Raw genomic sequence first — 18,858 nt, 5'->3', positions numbered from 1 at the left:
TCCCATCTGAAGCTTTGCACCAGATCTGCAGTATTTTCTGTACTCTCACAGCAGCTCGAGCTCCCATAGGTTGGAATTATGATTTAGTCGTAACACCAGTATATGCCAGCAAGAGATGCAGGTGACTTAAATGGAACTTATTTTCTTTTGCTGTTGGATGAGTGTTTGTGTGAGAGAATCACTTATTTCTGACTTTTCTTTAATATCATAATCAGAGTAACTTGTGTTATTTTACATGAAGTTGTCCTATCTACCCAACCCAATGTTTCTTTTATAACGTATTTAGTTGCAAGTGTTGTTCCCATGCCTCTTTCTTTAGACTCAACGTAATCTGAGGTTTTAAGACCTATTAAGCTGTTTTCTAAAGTCATGCTTACTGTTCAGGACTACACTTAATAAAATAATGCAAGCATGAAGCAATCTAGAAGGAAGGCAATGGGATGAATGAACACAAGCTTTGATGGGCATACAAGAAACAACCTTGTGAAGGACTCGGGGTCAGGCAGCAGTGTTATTTAACTTCTTAATGAGAATGACAAATGCTCTCTGCCTTGGTAAAGCCTGCTTTCAAACCCCAGGAGCTGATTCTTGCTCACAGGTATTATACTGACAGTAACACAGACCAGTGCTAATGGAGACAGAGGTGATCCAGGCTTAGGAGGGGTGGATCATCAGTGAGCCCACTCCTCCTTCTTAGTAGAAGCATCCTGTACACCTAAATAAGTCAAAATGGAAAATGAAAAAAGTGTTTGGATACAGCTGATGTTAGCAGTTTTGAAGGGAATTTAGGTTGAGGGCAGGACAGATGTTGAAGGGAGGGATTAATTCAAATTGGATAAAGTGCCAAATTCTCTTAAGAGGTTGCTTAAAGAAAATGACAATTTGTAATAATTCTGCCTAGCACTGGACTAGAGTTTAGAAGGTGAGAACGATTGTTCAGCAGCCGTTGACAACACGGGGGGAGTTTGAGGTGTTGACTTGCCAGCGGGTGGCGCAGCCTGATGGGCAGTGGGGCAGGGACACTGATTCATTTATTTTTCACCTGGCTGAGCTCTCCCTTGTGGATTATCCCTGTCTGGGCAGAAGGCAAGATGAGACTCTGTGAGAGAGCCCTGATTAAAAGAGGAGGAAGGATGAATATTGTGCTCTTCAGAGGGGGTTTGTAGGCAAAGCACTCAGGTGTATGTGCAACATTACCTTGAAGTCTCCTGTAGTAGAATATAAATGTGTTTGCCTTCTTCCTAAACCACTCTCTCCATCTGTTTTATGTTTGAGACACCTTGGTCCCTATCTAATGTTTTATCACCTTGATAGCTCTTGCCTTATTAAGTATGTCTGCTTCTATCTCTCTAATCTCTTCACATCACCTCTCCAGGGTGCTTTCTCCTTTGTCTCTTACAGTTCTCCTTTACCTGATGCTATTTTTTCCCACCCCTCACTGATGCATTGCAACCTTAGTTGACATTTCTGCTTTCCCTTGGAGCAGTGGTGTGCTTGGTGGATACTGGAAAGGGATTCAAAGTATACGGAGTGCAGCTGTAGTACCCTGGGGGAGATGGACATCTGGTGTTCCCTGGCTTGGCAACTGGCCCCTCCAGGCTCCCTATGTAACTTAAGTCAGCTCTGACCTTTGGTGGCATAGAAAAACCAGTCTTGAAAACCTCAGCTCTATATTCATACAGGGCTCAGAAACTCAGATGGGCTTCAGAAACTTTCCTCAATGTGGCAGGTGATGCTCAGAGATGTTCCAGTAGTGAGCTTTTTGCTCCTGTACTGGCTCTTCCCACACATATCATCCTCCAGATCCTGGTGCACTAGGGCAATTTGGGTGGCAATTTGAGGGACAGGAAATTATTGTATGTCAAATGGAGAGAGGGCTTGATGATGCAAGCAGAAGATAAAGCAACCTGGAATAAGCATGGATTAAAGCTGTTTTGGGCGTGGGGGCAAACCTGTATTTCCTAAGTGGTACGACAGGTAACTGGCCAGAAGGATGTGAAACTGGCAGGGGGGCTGACGATGCTGCTGCTCTGCAAGATGGTTTTCTATCCACCTTCAGCAGAGTTTACCCATATGATTAGCCAGCTCACCTGAGAGGCAGAGAGCCCTAGATGTCTCTAGCCTGTTCTGTGTGGGAGAACTGCTAACAAGTGCTGCTTGGATAGCAAAGGGGCTGTGGTCAGCTGCAACCTCATGGTGGAGCATCTGCAGGCTTTAGTTTGTATCTGAAGCACCTTGGCATTGCAGTGGCTCTTGAACTCAGGTGAGCACTGTTCTGGTAGACCCAAGTCACTTCAGAGAGCCTGATCCCCTAGGGGTGAGTTTATTTGTCTGAGAGCTGATTTCTCAGTTGAAGACAGGCTTTTCTCTGGGTGTGAGATGTGGAGGTGAATGCTCATGGAGATACCAGTACCTCACCAATGACGAGAATGGGAGCCTGACTTACCAGCTTAACCTGCATCCCTACCTTCCCATGGGCTCCCTGTCTCCTGGCTGAAGGGACATGAGGGGAATCAGAATTGGGTGTGTGAGAGAGCTATCTGCCATTATCCCATTATGTGTAATGAACATCTATCATTTGCTTGTTGTCCTGCTCTCCTGGACTGCTATCAGCCAGAGTGCACCATCTCTGTGCTCATCAGTAATGGCATCCTGTCCTCATGGGGTGCTCTCGTCAGGGATGAGACTGGCATGTTGAGTGCTGGCAGTCGGGCTTTGTTCCCTGCTCCTGGTTTCTAGGAGGTGATGAGGCTGTCATTGGAGCTCTGTGTGTGTGAATGTGCAGCTGCTCCTCAGGTGTAGGGACATGAGGAACTTTAACTCCTGAGCTCTTTCTGCTGTTGCCTTTTCTCTGCCTTCACTCCCCAGATCCTCTCTATTCTTTGCTTTGGCAGAAAGAGGTGTCCCAGTGTGCACAAGGCTTAAAAAAATGCAAGAAAAATTGGAAGTGTTTCAACTTTTTTGTACATGTTTCAATTTTTCCTTGCAGTTTACAGTGCTAGACACACTGGATCTTATTATATAAAGATGTTGTTTCTTGTCATTAATCCAATGTGTGGTGGCTGTTGGCACTCTCGTAATTTGCTGTTCTCCTTGGTGAATAGCTATCTCATGGCATGTACAAACTTGCTCTAATTTAACCCTATTGAGAGTGCTTGCTCTTTAACCCTAGGACAAGAGGAAGTATCCTTTCCTTTGTTGCTTTGTTTTATCCTCTGAATTTTATTCATGATATAAAAAATAACTCTGGCTGAAGCAATAGAATTCCAGCAAAACCTGGACTAGTCTTTCAGGGAGCAAGACTTTTCATGTTTGTCCATTCAGCTTAGGTAAGAGTCACAGAATTAAATTTTGGGTCCTCTGGAATTGAGCACTGGATTTATGGCCCCAGTTTTGTCTGGAAATACCACTTTAAACTGCTGTAAGGATTGTTTTCCACAGAAAGAAAACAACTATGGATGCTCAGCTGTTCATTCTCTTAAAACAGTTACTAGAATGTCAGTATTAATGTTTGAACACTTTCCCCTTTTCACCTGAATAGGGATGCCAAAAGTATTGTCATTAAAGCTTTTGTGTCCTCAAGCCTGCTCTTTCAGTCAAGGATCTGACTAGAGCATGAGTTGCTGCTGTGGTTTAATCCCACCTGGCAACTGAGTACCATGCAGCTGCTCAGCCATTCTCCCCCAACGCCAGTGGGAAGAGATAGAACTTCTGGGCTGAGATAAGAACAGTTTAATAATTGAAGTAAGTAAAATAACAACACTAGTACTGCTAATTATTATTATAATTGTAATGAGGAGGAGAGAGAGGAATAATACCTGACAGAAAAAAGGAATGCACAGTACAGTTGCTCATCACTTGCTGACCAATGCCTCACCTGTTCCTAACCAGCGACTGGTGGCTTCTAAACAACTCCCTGCAGTTTATATATTGGACAGGGTGTTCTATGGCATGGAATATTGCTTTGTCCAGCCAGATCAGCTGTCCTGGCCATGCTCCCTCTCAGCTTCTTGTGAAGCTCCTCACTGGCAGAGCACAGGAAACAGAAAAGTCCTCGACTTAGGGTAAGACAATAGCTAGTAACCACTGAAACATTGGTGTGTTATCACGAGGATTCTTGTGCTAAATCCAAAGCAGCACTGTACCAGCTACTAGGAAGAAAATTAACTCTATTCCAGCCAAAACCAGGATAGCTGTTCTGCCATGAGTATTTAAGGCTGAAATCAACCAAACTCTCCCTTCTCCTCTGAGGCTGACCTGCAGTGTATTTCTGGACTTGTCTATATTTCTTGCTTGCCTGAAAATAAAAATAATTGTGCTTTATCCCTTGGTGTCTAATTAAGCCCTCCTTGAAGGGTAGAAGGAGAGGTGGATGGAAACACAAGGAACTGTTGCAGAGCCAAGTCCTCTGCTGTTCAAAGGGGCAGAATTAAATAAGTTGGCCAGTGCCTTTTCTTATGTTTTCACAGACCATGTTTCTTATTGTTCTCCTACTTCTGTCAGGTGCTTGAAGGATGGTGTTCACTTAATGAGCAGCCAGATTACACTTTGTTTTCCTGTGTTTGTTCAATGCGTGGCTCTGGGCCTTATTGACAGCACACTGTGTAAGTCCTGCTCTGCAGATAGGATTATTGATTTCCTCATAGTCCTTTTTATTTTTTTATCACGGTAGTATCTGAGTGCTCATCACTATAGAACCCAAGTGCTTCACAAACATTAATTTATCTTTACAATGCTCCTGGGAGGAAAGGGCTTTTCTTGGCTCTCAGCATGTACAGAGGAGATGGAAGTGGGCACAGATTGAAATCAGAAGCATTCAGTAATTTAGAAATCCTAATTAGAAATACATGGGATTAGTAATTTTCAGAGTCTGTGGAGTGTAGCACTTGCTATATTCAAAGTGCCTTAGATGCAGAAGTGAGCTGTCAGTCATCCCCCAAGCTGCAATTGGCATTTCTGGTCTTCAGTGCATAATGAAAACAGCAGAATTAGTGACCGCATGCTTGAAATTACTAATCTTAGAATCACAGAATCATTAAATTCGAAAAAGACTTCCAAGTTCATCAAGTCCAACCTTTGACCAAACTACCATTGTGTCAATCAAACAACAGCACTTGGTGCCAATTCCAGTGACTTCTTGGGCACTTCTAGGGATGGTTATTCTACCACTTTCCCGGGCAGCCTGTTCCAATGTTTAACCACCCTTGATGCTTCACACCACCCTGGGATCATGTGGTGCCAAGACAGCTGCTGCCTTGGATTACAGTGGTGACACCCTTGGCTGTGTAGCTCTTGCTGAATTTCAGCAGAGCTGGGAGCTGCAGCCTCCTCAGGGACAGCTGATCACTGGGATTTTGCCTTGGCACTTGGTGGGAGCATCCATCGATTATTGTTTTGGAGCCAAACGCTGGTGTTAAACTCTCGTCAGTTTTATAAGCAAGGTTCTGCTTTTCTCTACAGGGAATATTTGGAAGTTTCCCATGTGGGAAATATAGTTCAACTGAAGGAATCCCATTTTGGTCTATGTACCTGTTTGAACTTCTGTCTGCTCTATCTCGGGTATTTCAGGTAAATATTAGTTATTTGCTCTTTTGTGCCTTTGTATTTTGATCTCTTTCAGAGAGCTTCTCATCGCAGCTGTCTTTCAACAGAAAGTAGTCTTCTCAATTTCATGGAAGCTTTGTCATGAAAAGAGTCTAATTTTCACAGAAAAGGATTGTGGGGCAAAAAGCACAACACCATAGGGCCTGCAATGATTGCTGTAAGCCCTCAGGAGTATCCAGGCTCTGCAGTAAGTTCTGGCTCATAACAGAGCAGGTCATCTGCAGGGTATGACAGCAGCCAGACACCTGTTCTAGATGATGTCTGGCTGCCAGGATTTGCTACTCCTGGCTGCCAAAATAGCTGCCCTGCTTTACAAAACCGGTACTAACAAGGACCGAATACAGGGAGAAGTCGGAATGCTGAACAAGTGGATAGGAGCCTCATGGAGCCTGATTTCAGAATTCAAATGGTAATTTTTTTTTCTGTAATCAGTATTTTGATTTAATGCCAAAAGTAAAGATTTTTCTGACCTGCTGCCCTCTGCAGTGCATAATTGCATAGCTAGCAGGGCTAGCAGCTTTGCTTTTTGACTTCCAGCTGTAACTGTTTGATCTCAGCCATACTGGTTGATTGTCTAAATGATGGTTTTGTATGTCATAGTAAAATTTTGGTTTATTTTGCCTCTCGCCCAGCTGTGTTTGCAAGTCTGGGGTTTGCTTGGATTTGGATAACTGATGTCTTGTGGGGGATAAAAGTACTTGTTTGTCTACTTGTTGGCATCTGTGATAAAAAATCTGATATTTCCATTAGTGTGTTTCTAGGATCCAGCAGAGATAGATACAGCTCTTTATTGTAGATTTTAGCTTCTTTTAGTCGTATGTATTTGCTGTCCAGTGGGATGTCTGGTTCTCTGCGTGCATCTTGATGAGAAGCTAAAAAGGTGGAATGAGTGTGGTTTAGTGTAATTAGAAAACTTTACAGCTAAGAATTGGTCTCCTGTGTTTCTATTTGCAGTAAATGATTAGTATGCTGTTTGAACTTTTCTTTCCATTGCAAAATTGAGTCACTTTGTTACCTACACTTTGTTTCTGAGGCAGGAGTGACCGCTATGCATTTGAGCAAGTGTCTCTTTCTCAGTGTTGCTCAGCTAACACCTCTTGCTTCATGTGAGAACATTCCTCTCACTGATCTCTTCTGTTGGTGGCCAATGCCATCCCAGTTTGCCTCTGCTGCAAGCCGTCTTTGGGAATCTGCTAATTGCTGCTTATGCAAAACAAGGCATCTCTTTGTCATTTGGCTTGAAAGGCTGCACATCTGGATGTGGAGAGACAGCTGCTTTCCTAAGGCTGCCATCCTTTAGATGTAGGCACAAACTCTGATCACCTGCACTCCGAACTGGCACTACCTGTGGCACTGAAATAAAGCAATAGATTGTGCTGAGTGTTTCCCTGTGCTCAGTGCCATGCTGGTGTGGCCACAGCTTCCCACTGCTCCTGAGCACAGGTGTGGGTGTGCATTGCTTGCCATGCATGGGGTGTGTGTAGCTTCTGTATGAAATGTCCTAGAACCGAACAATAAAAAGGCCAAGGCAGTTTTTGGTCCTCCCCAAAGCTGTGAAAACCTTATTCTGGGAGTGCTGTCATCTCTGAGTAATGTTATGTACACACACAAGCAATAAACACTAAAAAACACCTTTAGCTTTGGAGAACAAATTTGCAATTCTTGTTCTTTTGTTATAATGGTGCCAGTTTTCAAGACTCTTTGCTGAAATTGCTCAGGGGAGAAACTTCCTTTGAGGCAGATTTTCTAATGAAAGCTGAGACAGCCAGTTGTAACACCTGCGTGAGAAATGCAAGTCCAAGTGTTGGTGGGAAAGTGCTCTTGCTCTGCCTGTGGGAGCAGCTGGTCTGCTATTACCTCAATTCTGACAATCTCTCTGAAGCAATTGCTGATGTGGGCGTGCTCAGCTTTTTCATAAAAGCACAGAATGGCTTGGCTTGGAAGGGACTTTAAAGAACGTTTAGTTCCAACCCTCCTGTCATGTGCATGGACACCTTCCACTAGACCTGGTTGCTCAGAGTCCCATCTAGCCTGGCTTTGAACACTTCCAGGGATCAGGTATCCACCAGCTCTTTGGGCAACCTGTGCCTTTTAACAACCCTCATAGTACAGACTATCTTCTATTAACTGATCTAAATCTACCTTCTTTCAGTTTGCAGCCATTCACCCTTGTTCAGTCGCTACATGCCCTTGTGAAAAGTCTGACTCCAGCTCTCTTCTAAGCCTCCTCTGAGGCACTGAAAGGCTGCAATGAGATCTCCCCAGAGCCTTCTCCTCTCCACGCTGAACAACCCCAGTTCTCCCAGCCTTTCCTCACGGGAGAGGTGCTCCAGCCCTCTGATCATCTTTGTGCCTCTCCTCTGGACTCGCTCCAACAGGTCCCTGTTCCAGTGTTGGGGGGCCCAGAGCTGGACACAGAACTCCAAGGGTTTCTCATGAGAGCAGGGCAGAGCAGGACAATCCCTTGACATGGAGCTTTCTCTGTTTGTATTCTACCTGGAAATAAAGGGCAATTTTTTGCTATCCCCCATGCATCATTATATAGTCATTTTTAGAAAAGCAAAGTGGATCTGTTAGGTGAAACAAGCTCCATCATCTTTTCAGCCTTGGCATTGTATATTGCAGTCTAGGTACTGCTCCAAAGCATGCTCTTAAGAGGAGCTCACAGCCATCTGTTTGATATTTATGAGATTGTAATTTTAGATCAGGGAGTTTATTATTCTGTATTAAAAGGTAAGCATAAAATAAACTAAGCTAAAGGGCATACAACCTTTCAAAAGGTTTTCAGCCAGTTAAATCTCTCTCTGCTATATAATACTATGTTTGAAAGCAAGGTTACAAAACACCTGGATGTGTTTTCTGTTAGCTCTTTGTCGAGATTGCAATCCAAATGCAACTGGCTGCTGCTCTTGAGGGAACAAAATGCCTTCTGAACCTTTGGGGTTTTTTGGGGGAGCGGGAAGGGAAGGGAATAGATGGTGCTGGCATTACAGCTGACCTATTTAAATTGCAGTTTATGGCTACCATGTTGACCAGTGTGTTTAACTGTTCTATATCCCTCAAACCAGTTGCTGCAGGCAAGCCATGTTCCAACACTTTTCTGGAGTGGTTTTATTGTTTAATAGTAGACTTGCATTTTTAATTCACTTTTTATCGCATCCACAAATCTTTGCGGAGTAGGTTCTGGTATGGCTGTTTCTCCCCTAGCCTTTATTTTGTTTTAAGCTATCTTTGTTCTCAGCAAGTCAAATTTTCTATAAAAGGGGGATGATCCAGAGCTTGGCTGTTGCTTGGCTCCTAGCTGGGCATAGGTAAAGAATTCTCCTATGTGGTATCTGCCTGTATTTCATCAAGAGCTTGTGTGTGTGTGTGTATTTGTCCTTAGCTGGGCTTTTGAAATGAAGATGAATTGTGATTTATGTGTAGAGATGAACTGTTTGTCCTGCAGAGAACAGCACAAAGGAATGTCCATATTGTTTTCTGAACCAAAGTGCTGCTGGATGCTCCAGCAGATGTGAAATGTATGCTTAAAGCTTTGCATATAAATGTATGTCCATTCATATTAGTTTTTCTGTGCATGCATAGCCATGAAATAAGGTTGCCTTCATGTATACATGCAAACCCTGCACACAAGTTTATCATGTGGAAGATCCATCTCTTTACTTTGTTTCTTGCATGGATGAGTGCAGCTGTGATCAGCCTATTGCTTATGGATTTTGTGTGTGGGTTGAGTTGAACACCCTGCAAGACTTAAAAGCCATTGTGTGACTATTGCAGCACCAGAGAGTGCCTATGCCAGCATGCTGAGGTTCTCAGCAATTAATGAGACATATGAGTGGCCATCCACGTTTCCTCATGATCCTCTCCCCCTCAACAAGTAAAGGTTTAAATCTCAATTCACCTCTTTGGACTAGAAAATTGTTGCCACCTTGTAGTTTGAAGATACACAGGTAAGTGAAGCATGATAAGTGAGAGTCACTGAGATTTGTTACTATGGCAGAATACTTTAACATCTGTGACCTTTATCTCAAAAGATGGGACTTTGGAGAACAGCAGGAATCTTGTCTTGGGAAACCTGTGATGTGGTTTGGAGTTGAGCTGTTGTGTGGATTGTTGAAAGCTGTGTCATCTCATGAATCTCAGCTGTGGAGAGCAAATGCTTTTTTTTCTATTATAAGAGTGCTTTTAATGCATTTACTAGTTAATGCATGTGTATTTGTAGCAAAGCTTGTCTGTAGGGTGCACTTCACCACTTATGTCATGTTCATGGCAGAATCCAAGAGAAGTGGAATAAAACAGGGAGAATTAGGCCCTGTTCTCTAATTGTTCCTTTAATGGATTACCCTAATTAGAAATGCATTATTTAATAATTAAAATGCACTAATTTGTAATTCTGTAATGATCTAAGTAGTTAGTCTTTGCAAGACCTGAAGAGGAGATTTAAAGCCAGTTAAAGAGCTCTTGTATGACATCTGAACAACGTGCACAATCATTCATTTAAGCTTAATCCTCGTTTTTTGCCAAAATGCTTGTATGTACCTGCATATGTAATCTCCTGTGTCTTTTGGGAACTTTGCTTTTCTCTTCAGCAGTGAGTTTTCTGAGGCAGTGTTCACACTTTCAGTAACAGCCATAAACTGGCTTTACAGGAAGCTTTTCTTTTTCTACCTATCTTCAGACTTTCTATATTATTAAGGTTTTTGTATACTGGGAGAAATAAAATTTTAGCTGTCTCCTTAAGGAAAGTGCCTGGGTATCTGTACCATCCATCTCTTGAATCCCTTGGTCCTACCTGAGTCTCTCTTGGCAGAGAAGCAGAGGTATCAAAGCAAAGCTAATGCAAGGAGGTCACATGGATTTAAGAGACCACACAAAGGTCTTTGCAGCAGAAATCTTGCCGTGTGCACTCAGTTTTTCAGAGGCAGGGACTCCACGTGGCTGTTCAGCCTTGGATCACATGCATGCAAGGGAGCCCCTGCTCCCTGCAGAGCTCCGGTGCCTTGGGAGTCTGCTACTCATCTGCTTTAATGTCAGCAGAGGGGAAACCCTCACCCCTCAGCTATCCAGGAAGCTTGGAAGATGAATATTTGGCCACAACAGAGGTGAGATTTTCTTCAAATTTATTTTTAAAAGCTACTTTTTCTGGAGGCTCTGCCTCTGAAATGCATCTGACAGCTGACCTCCAGCCTGAAGGCTGCTTCCACCTCCTCTTCCTCCTGCTTGGAGTTTGTTTTCCAATCCCATCTGAGTGACTCAGTGATGATTACCCTCCATCATAATGCAGTTCATGAAGGGAGGAGCGCTGTGTGTCTGTGCAGGGCCTTGCAGAGGAGACCTGCAGCCCATATCCCCACGTCTGGCACTGCAGTGACGCACGCGTCCAGATACAGCACATCACTCTGTGTGCGGTGTGGAGAGTTGCCACCAAGTGCTACTGCTATCTTTTTTCCTCTGTGCCCAGGGTGGAAATAGTTATTTGCACTTGTACTTGGAGTCCTGAATAAGCAGCACGCCTTGCCTTACGATTTCTGTGCGTTTTCCTTAGATATGCTATTTACTTTCAATGATTAATGCTGCTCAGAGCACCAGTGTCTGGCATAACAAGATAGAGTTCTGGCTCTATTCAGCTGTAGCTGCAATCACAGAATCATAGAATACCCTGAGCTGGAAGGGACCCACAAAGATTGTGGAAGTCCAACTCCTGAAGCAGTTTTTGCTGTAGTCACCACAGTTACCAAAACACGTGGTTCGCTGTCCCAGTGCTGCCCGAGCATGCAGGAAGTTTTGTCTACAGCTGTAGGGTAACTTTGAGAAAGCATTTCTTGTGTGTAAGCACTGATGATGTGATTGACTAAATGCTGAGCATTTTCTGGTTTTATTTTCCTGTTTGTGCAAAACTTGTTCCAGCTGCAGCAGAGGATTATTTTTGGCTGTGATGAGGTGTGGAGTTGGCCCTTTGTACTTCTAGTTTGATGATCTGTGATTGCTTTAGTTTTCTGTATCTTTTGGCTCTGGGGATTTCTTTGTCTCTTTTCTGAGCATTGTCACCTGGAATAGCTGCTTCTGCTGTCTCTAGCCTAAATTTGCATTTAATTGTAAAATGAATTTGCATTTCACAGGTTTTTTTTCAAAATCTCTGTGGCTTGGGTTAAGGTTAAATCAGCTTTCCACATGAGTCTGTGACTTGCTCAGTCCTTTTGTATTCTGTGTATGAGCCTAATCTTTTCACTAAAGAGCCATATTTCCTCGAACTGACATATTTGAGCTTTAAGTCTGTCATATGCACCTACCGATTCATCTTTCCATTGATGAAGAATAAAGGAATAAGGTCCCACACCAGTACCTCTCTGCACGAAAGAGGCTCCTTGCCTTGACATCTGTCTGTGCCCTGTGCCTTCTCTTGTCATCCTGCCCTTCATGTGAAAGCTGTGCATGCCTGCTTTGCTGGGAGCCTGCTGCAAGGAGGGATTGCATTGCCTGCTCTTAAAGGTCACAGAGGAACACTCACCCCCTCCACGCCAATTTCATATTGCTGCTGAGATTTGCTTGGTGGCTCGTGATGGAGGGAAGGCATCATCTCTCTTTTTTTTTTCCTTTGTGTAGCACATGGGCACTGACTAGATCGGGGGATGTAAGCACTGCAGTTGTGCAAACAATTAGTAGTGCTAATTGCAAGGTCTCGGGCAGCAGAGGAACGCTTTGGGGCTGCGTGGCTGGGCAAAGAAAGGCTTTATTTTGTGACAAGGAGGATGTAGAAACTGTGAGTCTATCCTGGGTACCACCAGCACAGATTTTTGTGGTGGTGCCAGCTTCTCCTTAATCTTGTGTGGGCTCTTGGCACTTCTGACCTGTGACTTGGGAGGAGCTAATTTATTTTAGCCTGCTCATAGTCTTTGCTGTGTGCTATCCCCAAAACTGGTGCTCTCCTCTCCTTGTCAGGTTGTCTCCAAATGAGGTTTTCACCTCTTGCACGGGGAAGCCCAGGGCTGTAGGGGGGATGCTGGTCTCTTGATGTGAGGTGGTCTCTGTATGGGATGGGCTCTTCTAGCCCCATGTTCTCTGTCCTGTCACTGCCTGCACGTCTCTCCTTGCTGCCACCTGCCACCTCAGTGGCCAAGGATATGCACCAGACCTGGCACACCTTGCTGCTGCACCAAGAGTGACCACCTGGTCTTGTCAGGTAGACTCCAGTGGTATTGGGGGGACGTGCCCAAAGCAGCAGAAAAGGTTTCCACTATCTGGGTGAGATCCTTTGTTTTGCTGCAGAAAAATTCAATACATCCTCTCTGCCTTCTTGTCTTCTTAGTTCCTCCTTTTTTTTTTTTTTTTTTACTTTACAATTGTTTACATTTTTCCCCTTTCAATCTATGTGCTCTTTTTAAAGGAGCTAAAAGAAATTACCTCATAAAACCTTTGCTCATGATTGACAGAGCTGCCTTGACACTGAGGCACAGAGGCCTGATTGAGGGGGGGAAAAAAACAAATGGTATTCTGGTTAATCTGAGAAACAAAATTATTTTATTTTCCTTCTTTTAGAAAGCCTGTGTGAAATGAAAAGGGGGAAAGGTAAAATAGAGTTTAAATTCTGCACCAGGGAAGATCTTGGTGTGTTCTGTCCCTGTGCACAGTGTGTAATTATACCCGAAATAGAGCAGTGAACTGAGGGAGGAAGGTGGGCTAGAGGACCAAGCAGGGAGGGGGCAGGGTTACTCAGTTCAGAAGCACTATCCAGAAATAAATCCTTATTTCTCTCCTGCTTTGTTTGATAAATGGGCTTGGTCTCATTAATGCAATTTCTGGTTTGCTCTGTTTCCATCTTCATGTGCCCCCATTCTCTCTGCTATGTCACCATGGGATGTGCTGGATCTGCTGTGCCAGAGATGCACCTGCAGTGGAGGAGACTGGCAGCTGTCCGGGAAGCACTGGGGAGTGATGGGCTCCAGGAACTCAATCTGTGTTGATTGTAGCTCAAAGATTTCTCTAATGTGTCTTCTAATTAACTCTGTGGGTTTGGCTTTGTGTTGTTCCCCCTGCCTCCCAGACTGGAGCCTTTGCCTCTTGGTCCAAATATATTTCTGTAACTCTTCTTTGATCCACTGTGCCCCCATGACTTTTACCAGATTTAAATACTTTGCTTCTATGCCTTCTTTAGCTTTGATTTCTCTTCACTTTCTTTTATTTACACATTTTCTTTCTTCTAATTTTCCTTCCATTTATGCTCTCTGTTTTATTTTTCTCTCATTGCATTGCATTTTTCTAGGGCATCACACTTAGAATATAGCCACGAGGTAAAGGCCAACGGGCTTGTGAAGGAAACTGCTTTGCAAGAAAGTGAGAAATTCAGGTTAATTGGATGCAATCAGGTCAAAATTTAGTTAATCTTTGAGTGGGTGGGTGTGTTAGCACAAGGCTGTGTATGCATGCCCAGTCTAGGGGCTGATTCAGGCATATTTGTTTCCAACTTTGTATGAATATGCACATTCCCTCAGAGACTGGGAGAGTGATGTGCATCTGGGGAAAACGACAGGAATACAAAAGTGACATCTCTTCATGTCATAGCAGAGAAACTTCTTCCTTCTCTGGCAAGAGAACAAGGCTGTCAAATCATAGAGTAAGGGTAACTGTAGAGCTGTAACACATAAACAAGAGAGAAAGATCAAACAGTGCATCTGTCCTCAGGAAAGGATGCTCTCTGTAGAGGGCAGAGGGACATTGCCTTTGTGTAGATTCCCTCAGATATACCCATCGATTTTTGTGTGTGTGTGTGGGTTTAAGGAATAGGTTTAATTTTTCAGAGCTGTCCCTTTTAATTTAGCTATTGAGATGTCCACTGTATTTGAATTTTGCAGTGGATTACAAGTTAAGGAAATTGGTGCTGTAGTTTTGAGGCCAAAAAAAATAATCATTGAGTCCTTCAGACTGGAAGGGTCCTCAGTGCATCCCTCAGGAGTCAAATCTTCCTGCTCAAAGCAAGGTCAGCATTGAACTTAGGCTGGGCTGCTCAGGGCTTTGTCCAATTGAGTTTTGAAAACCTCAGAGTGTGGAGTCTGCACCACCCCTCTGGGCAGTGGCTGCAGTAGCTGCACTATCTAAGTAGGGAAGACTCTTTTTCTTCCATTTAGTTTCAAAACTATTGCTTCCTTTTATCTTTCTACGTACTGCAGTAAAAAGCCTGGCTCCATCTCTTCTTTGTACTGGGACAGAGAGCTGTTAATTCTCTCAAATCTCTCCAGGCTGAACAAGCGCCAGCCTCTTAACCTCTCCTTGTAGGGCAAGTCCTTCAGCCTCCCGAGACCCTTGGTGGCCCTAGACTGAACCTGATCCAGTTTGTCAACATCTTTGTTGTGCTGACAGATCCAGAGCTGATCAATGTATGGTCCAGCAAGTGTTCAATATGAAGGCAAATAAACCTTTACCTTAACCCGCTGGTGAAAGTCCTGTGAATGCAGTCTTATGCTCTTTGTTAGCTGCCTCTGCTGCTGGGCAGAACATGTACTCCTGAACCTTTCCTTGCTTTAAAGCAAGCTGTCTGATGTGGCCAGTGTGGTATCTGAGTGGGGAGCACCCTGCTTGACAGCTGACTGTCCCCCATCTTGGTCCTGAAGGAAAAGGATACGGCTCATCATTTTTGCAATGAATTTGGCATGTGGGAGAGACAATCTGCTGGGAGTGGTAAGGGCTCTGAAGGTAAGGTGGAGCTGCTGACCTTGTAATCAGAAATAAAGAGATGATTTGATACTGGGTGGAAGCTATTACAAAGGAAATGGCTGCTTGTATAAGAAAAAATTTGCCTACTTAAGGGAGAAACAAAACTCTCCACTTGTTTTATTCATTGGCAAATAGTGACATTCTGGCTTCTATAATGTAGTTAAATGAAATCAGGCCAATTAGAACCAAAGCACTTTGAATTTCTATGGCCAGGTACTCCTATGGCTGAACATGTGCTGGCAGGTACTGCTAAAACACTGGAATCTTGTTCAGGTCATATTATCCATTTGTCACATAGGAGGGCAGTTTAAATAATTTCAGTCCTCCTGCAGTCTTAGGCCTTGCTGAGTGTGGTTAAGGGCAGAGAGCATGCCTGCAAAAGTGGTGCTCCACTGATCTAGGCTCTGATGTGTACTTTAAATTCTGAGTCTCATTGTGGTGTGACAGATCTTTGTACTTCACACACTGAATGCTTCATGCAAGCAGATGTCCTCACCTGCATGGCTTGGTGTGACCACTGAGCTGTAGGTTCATGAAAATATAGCCAGTTCAAAAGCTCTTTTACTTCCAGTGCTGGGTTTGACTGTGTGATTACAGGCTAGAATCATTCACTTGTACGTCTTTGCATCTCAGTAGCTGAAATATGATATTAATGAATTAAAGGGCATTTCTGAAGCAATTTGAATATTCAGAAATACGGTAGAAAATCAGCAAAAGGAATAACAGATAATTCCTAGGGAGAAGCCATTCAGAACTGTAAGCTGAGTCCCCTTTGTTTAGAATTTTGTTATAAATCATTCATGACTAGGGTCTGTAGGAGGATGCTAGAAAATGGAGATATAGGAAACTTCTAGGAAGCTGGAAAAAGTGCACTGTCCTGATGTAACCTCAAATTTTAATAAAAACCTTGCTTCAAATATGTGCTCTGTCCACACCTGGGGGACTCTTCAGTAGAGCCAAGGACTTAATGTTGTAAGAGAAGAGGTTGCAGGTATGAATCAGCTGGTTCAGCCAGTGGCCCAAAAACAACGAGCATACATGTGCTTCAAGTGATTTTCCATTTTGGGTCTATGTCAGAGCAGGGTTTGGAGGATGAGAGAGCTGCTGCACAAGTTGTGGCTTCAGGCTGGGGCAGGAGGTGGATTGGGGTGAATTAGATGCCTTCCCTCAGCCACGTGAGGTTCCTGGTGGCTCTTGGCTGTCTGATGTGGTTGGTTGCCATAGGAGCTTGGAGGTTGTCCATCTCCATGTAGCAAAGAAATACCCACTCCATGTCCTGTTGATGCACAGTCTGAGATTCCCTTACCCAGGACTGAAGTACTTTTGTGTCAAGGTGGTAGCTGAGATTTAGTCCTTGAGGAATGAAGCCCTGGTACTTTCTGTGCCCCCAGTAGGACCCTTCAGCCCCCAAGGAAGGTGGTAAAGCACTCAGGCAGAAAGGTGGATGTGATGTTGCATCAATGAGGGACTCTGTACCTTTTATCCTGTAGCTGTGCAAAGGCAGCCCAGAGGCCCCTGGCTGAAACACTTTCAAACATCTTTATCTGTAGCTAAATGCTCGTGATTAGTTTTAATTCCAGCTATTTTCAGCTATTAAAGTGCTGCTTTTCTTGCATGGCCTCGTGCTTTTAATTAGCCAGAGCAAACCCATGTGCTACAAAATCCTCTCCTTCATCCAAAAGGAGGAGAGTTTTATAATTTCTGCCACAGCTCCCCTTTCAGACACACAAAACATGATCCAGTAGCTGGGCAGCCCTCTGAGCTGCCAGGAGCCTGCACTGCTGCCGACTGTTTCCCTGGCACAGGAGAGAGGGATGGAAGGCTCCCTTTGCTCCGTGTGTCTGTTCCTTGGCACTCATCGCCGGGTTGCTGGGGACCGAGGATCTGTGACACACACGTGCCGTGTCCCCTGGCTGCTGAGTGGCACATGCAGGGCCATGAGGCAGTGCCCACCTCATTGCTCTAGTCCTCACAGACCTGCTAGTCCTGCAGGCATCCTCTCTCCTCCTTTCTCCTCTGCTTTAAGCACGGATTTTCAGATAAGTGATACAATATCATCTTATTTTTTGGGCTATCTACTGTGCTAGCTGTATTCTCTGAACACAATAGCACAAATTACTTTACATAACAGAAGTAGGGAATTCAATAATAGCAACAGTAGAGGGAAGGGAGAAGTGAACTACTGAAAAAAACAAGAGATGCTTACAGCTATGAGCTTTAATATACACAGGAGTTAAATTCAATGCAAGATTGATTTTTGTGTGCCTGTCACGAAACAACTGAAACACCTTGATTGGGAGGGACACGGGGGAAATCAGGTGTCTGTTTTTCCTGAAATGCAGTGGAGAAGGTAGGGGCACAGGTAATGGCCTTAGGATACACGGGTACTCAATCTGCAAGAGCTGTCAGTGTATCTCCTCCTAAACTGCACAGTGGGATCATGGTCATAGCCTTATTTTACTCACCCTCCCCATTTCATTTTTTCCCCATTTTCCCCCCTCTTTGAGATGGTGATCAGAACTGCATATAATAATCTGAGTGTGATTCCAGCCCTGAATTATAGAGGGCTCAGCACAGTCTTTGTATTGCTTCATCCTGTTCCCCCTGTGTTCTGACATTGTGGTTGTTTTTCTTTTTTTTTGCCACAGCTGCAAGTAAGCTGAGCTCAGCATTCAGCTGTTCCTATTACCATCTAGATTCCTTTCTTTGGTAAGAGAGTTATTTCATAAATTTGAAAGATGTGTGAATAATATGCAGTTTTCTCCTCTTTAGAGGTATTATCTGCATTTAGCAACATTGAATATAACTTATTATCACAGTCTATTTGCTTAGGTCTCACTCAGGTTCTTCCCTATTCCTTTTGGTCTTGGCTACCTCAAATAACTTGGCGTTGTCTGCAATTTTGTCACTTGCTGTGTGTTCTCATTTCCAGCTAAGTGTATATAAGTAAAATGTGACACAGCCTAGAAATGAGTCTTTATCTCTCACAAAATTCACTGCCCTAGTAAGGATTTTAATGCTGACGCCATATAAACGTTGACTGATTTTATTAATTTACTAGCTTGTCACGTTTGAAATATTCAGAGTGGTAAGAAACTATTTTCTTCAGTTTATTAAAAAAATCATTTGTCACAGCATATTCTTCCGGATGTTTAGATACTATACGTTTAAAGATTATTTTATACCAGCTGTGAGGCCTAACTTGAAATTGTATAGAGGTTTCTGAGATGCTTTCCAAATGTAAAGTGTGGCCTGCTAATTCCCCAATTTGACTTATGTTACCGAATTTTTAAGTGGTAAATTGCCTCATACTGCAAGTTATTTAGAGATCATTGATGTAATATTTGGGAGTAGAAGATTTCGGGTTTTACCATGTTGGTTTGTTCCTGAGCTGCTGCTCCTCCTGGTCCCTCAGCCTTCAGCAGTTCGTTTCACTTTTAGTGCAGAAAAGGATGGAAAAGAGGCCAGAAACAAAATTTTAAAAAGGGAAACTTAAACTAGTTTCTTTTAAACGAATTGGAGATTAATTCAAGATTATTCAAGAGC

General features: G+C 43.6%; 1 protein-coding gene across 6 annotated transcripts in view; it reads left to right on the top strand.

Annotated features, from left to right (window-relative positions):
* CACNA1I (calcium voltage-gated channel subunit alpha1 I) overlaps positions 1-18,858 on the top strand; it is a 168,477-nt gene that overhangs the window by 34,587 nt on the left and 115,032 nt on the right. Inside the window, exon 1 of one of the 6 annotated variants that reach the window (XM_088165282.1) lies at positions 17,369-18,021. The exons of the other annotated variants lie outside the window; for them this stretch is intronic. The gene's annotated coding sequence lies outside the window, so the exon portion shown is untranslated. Of the gene's footprint in view, positions 1-17,368; positions 18,022-18,858 lie in introns of those variants that run through there. 6 annotated transcript variants of the gene reach the window in all.

Source organism: Sturnus vulgaris, chromosome 5 (genome assembly GCF_052056855.1).
Source record: "Sturnus vulgaris isolate bStuVul1 chromosome 5, bStuVul1.hap1, whole genome shotgun sequence".
In the NCBI taxonomy this organism is placed as follows: domain Eukaryota; kingdom Metazoa; phylum Chordata; class Aves; order Passeriformes; family Sturnidae; genus Sturnus; species Sturnus vulgaris.
This window is presented reverse-complemented; position numbering and strand designations above follow the sequence as displayed.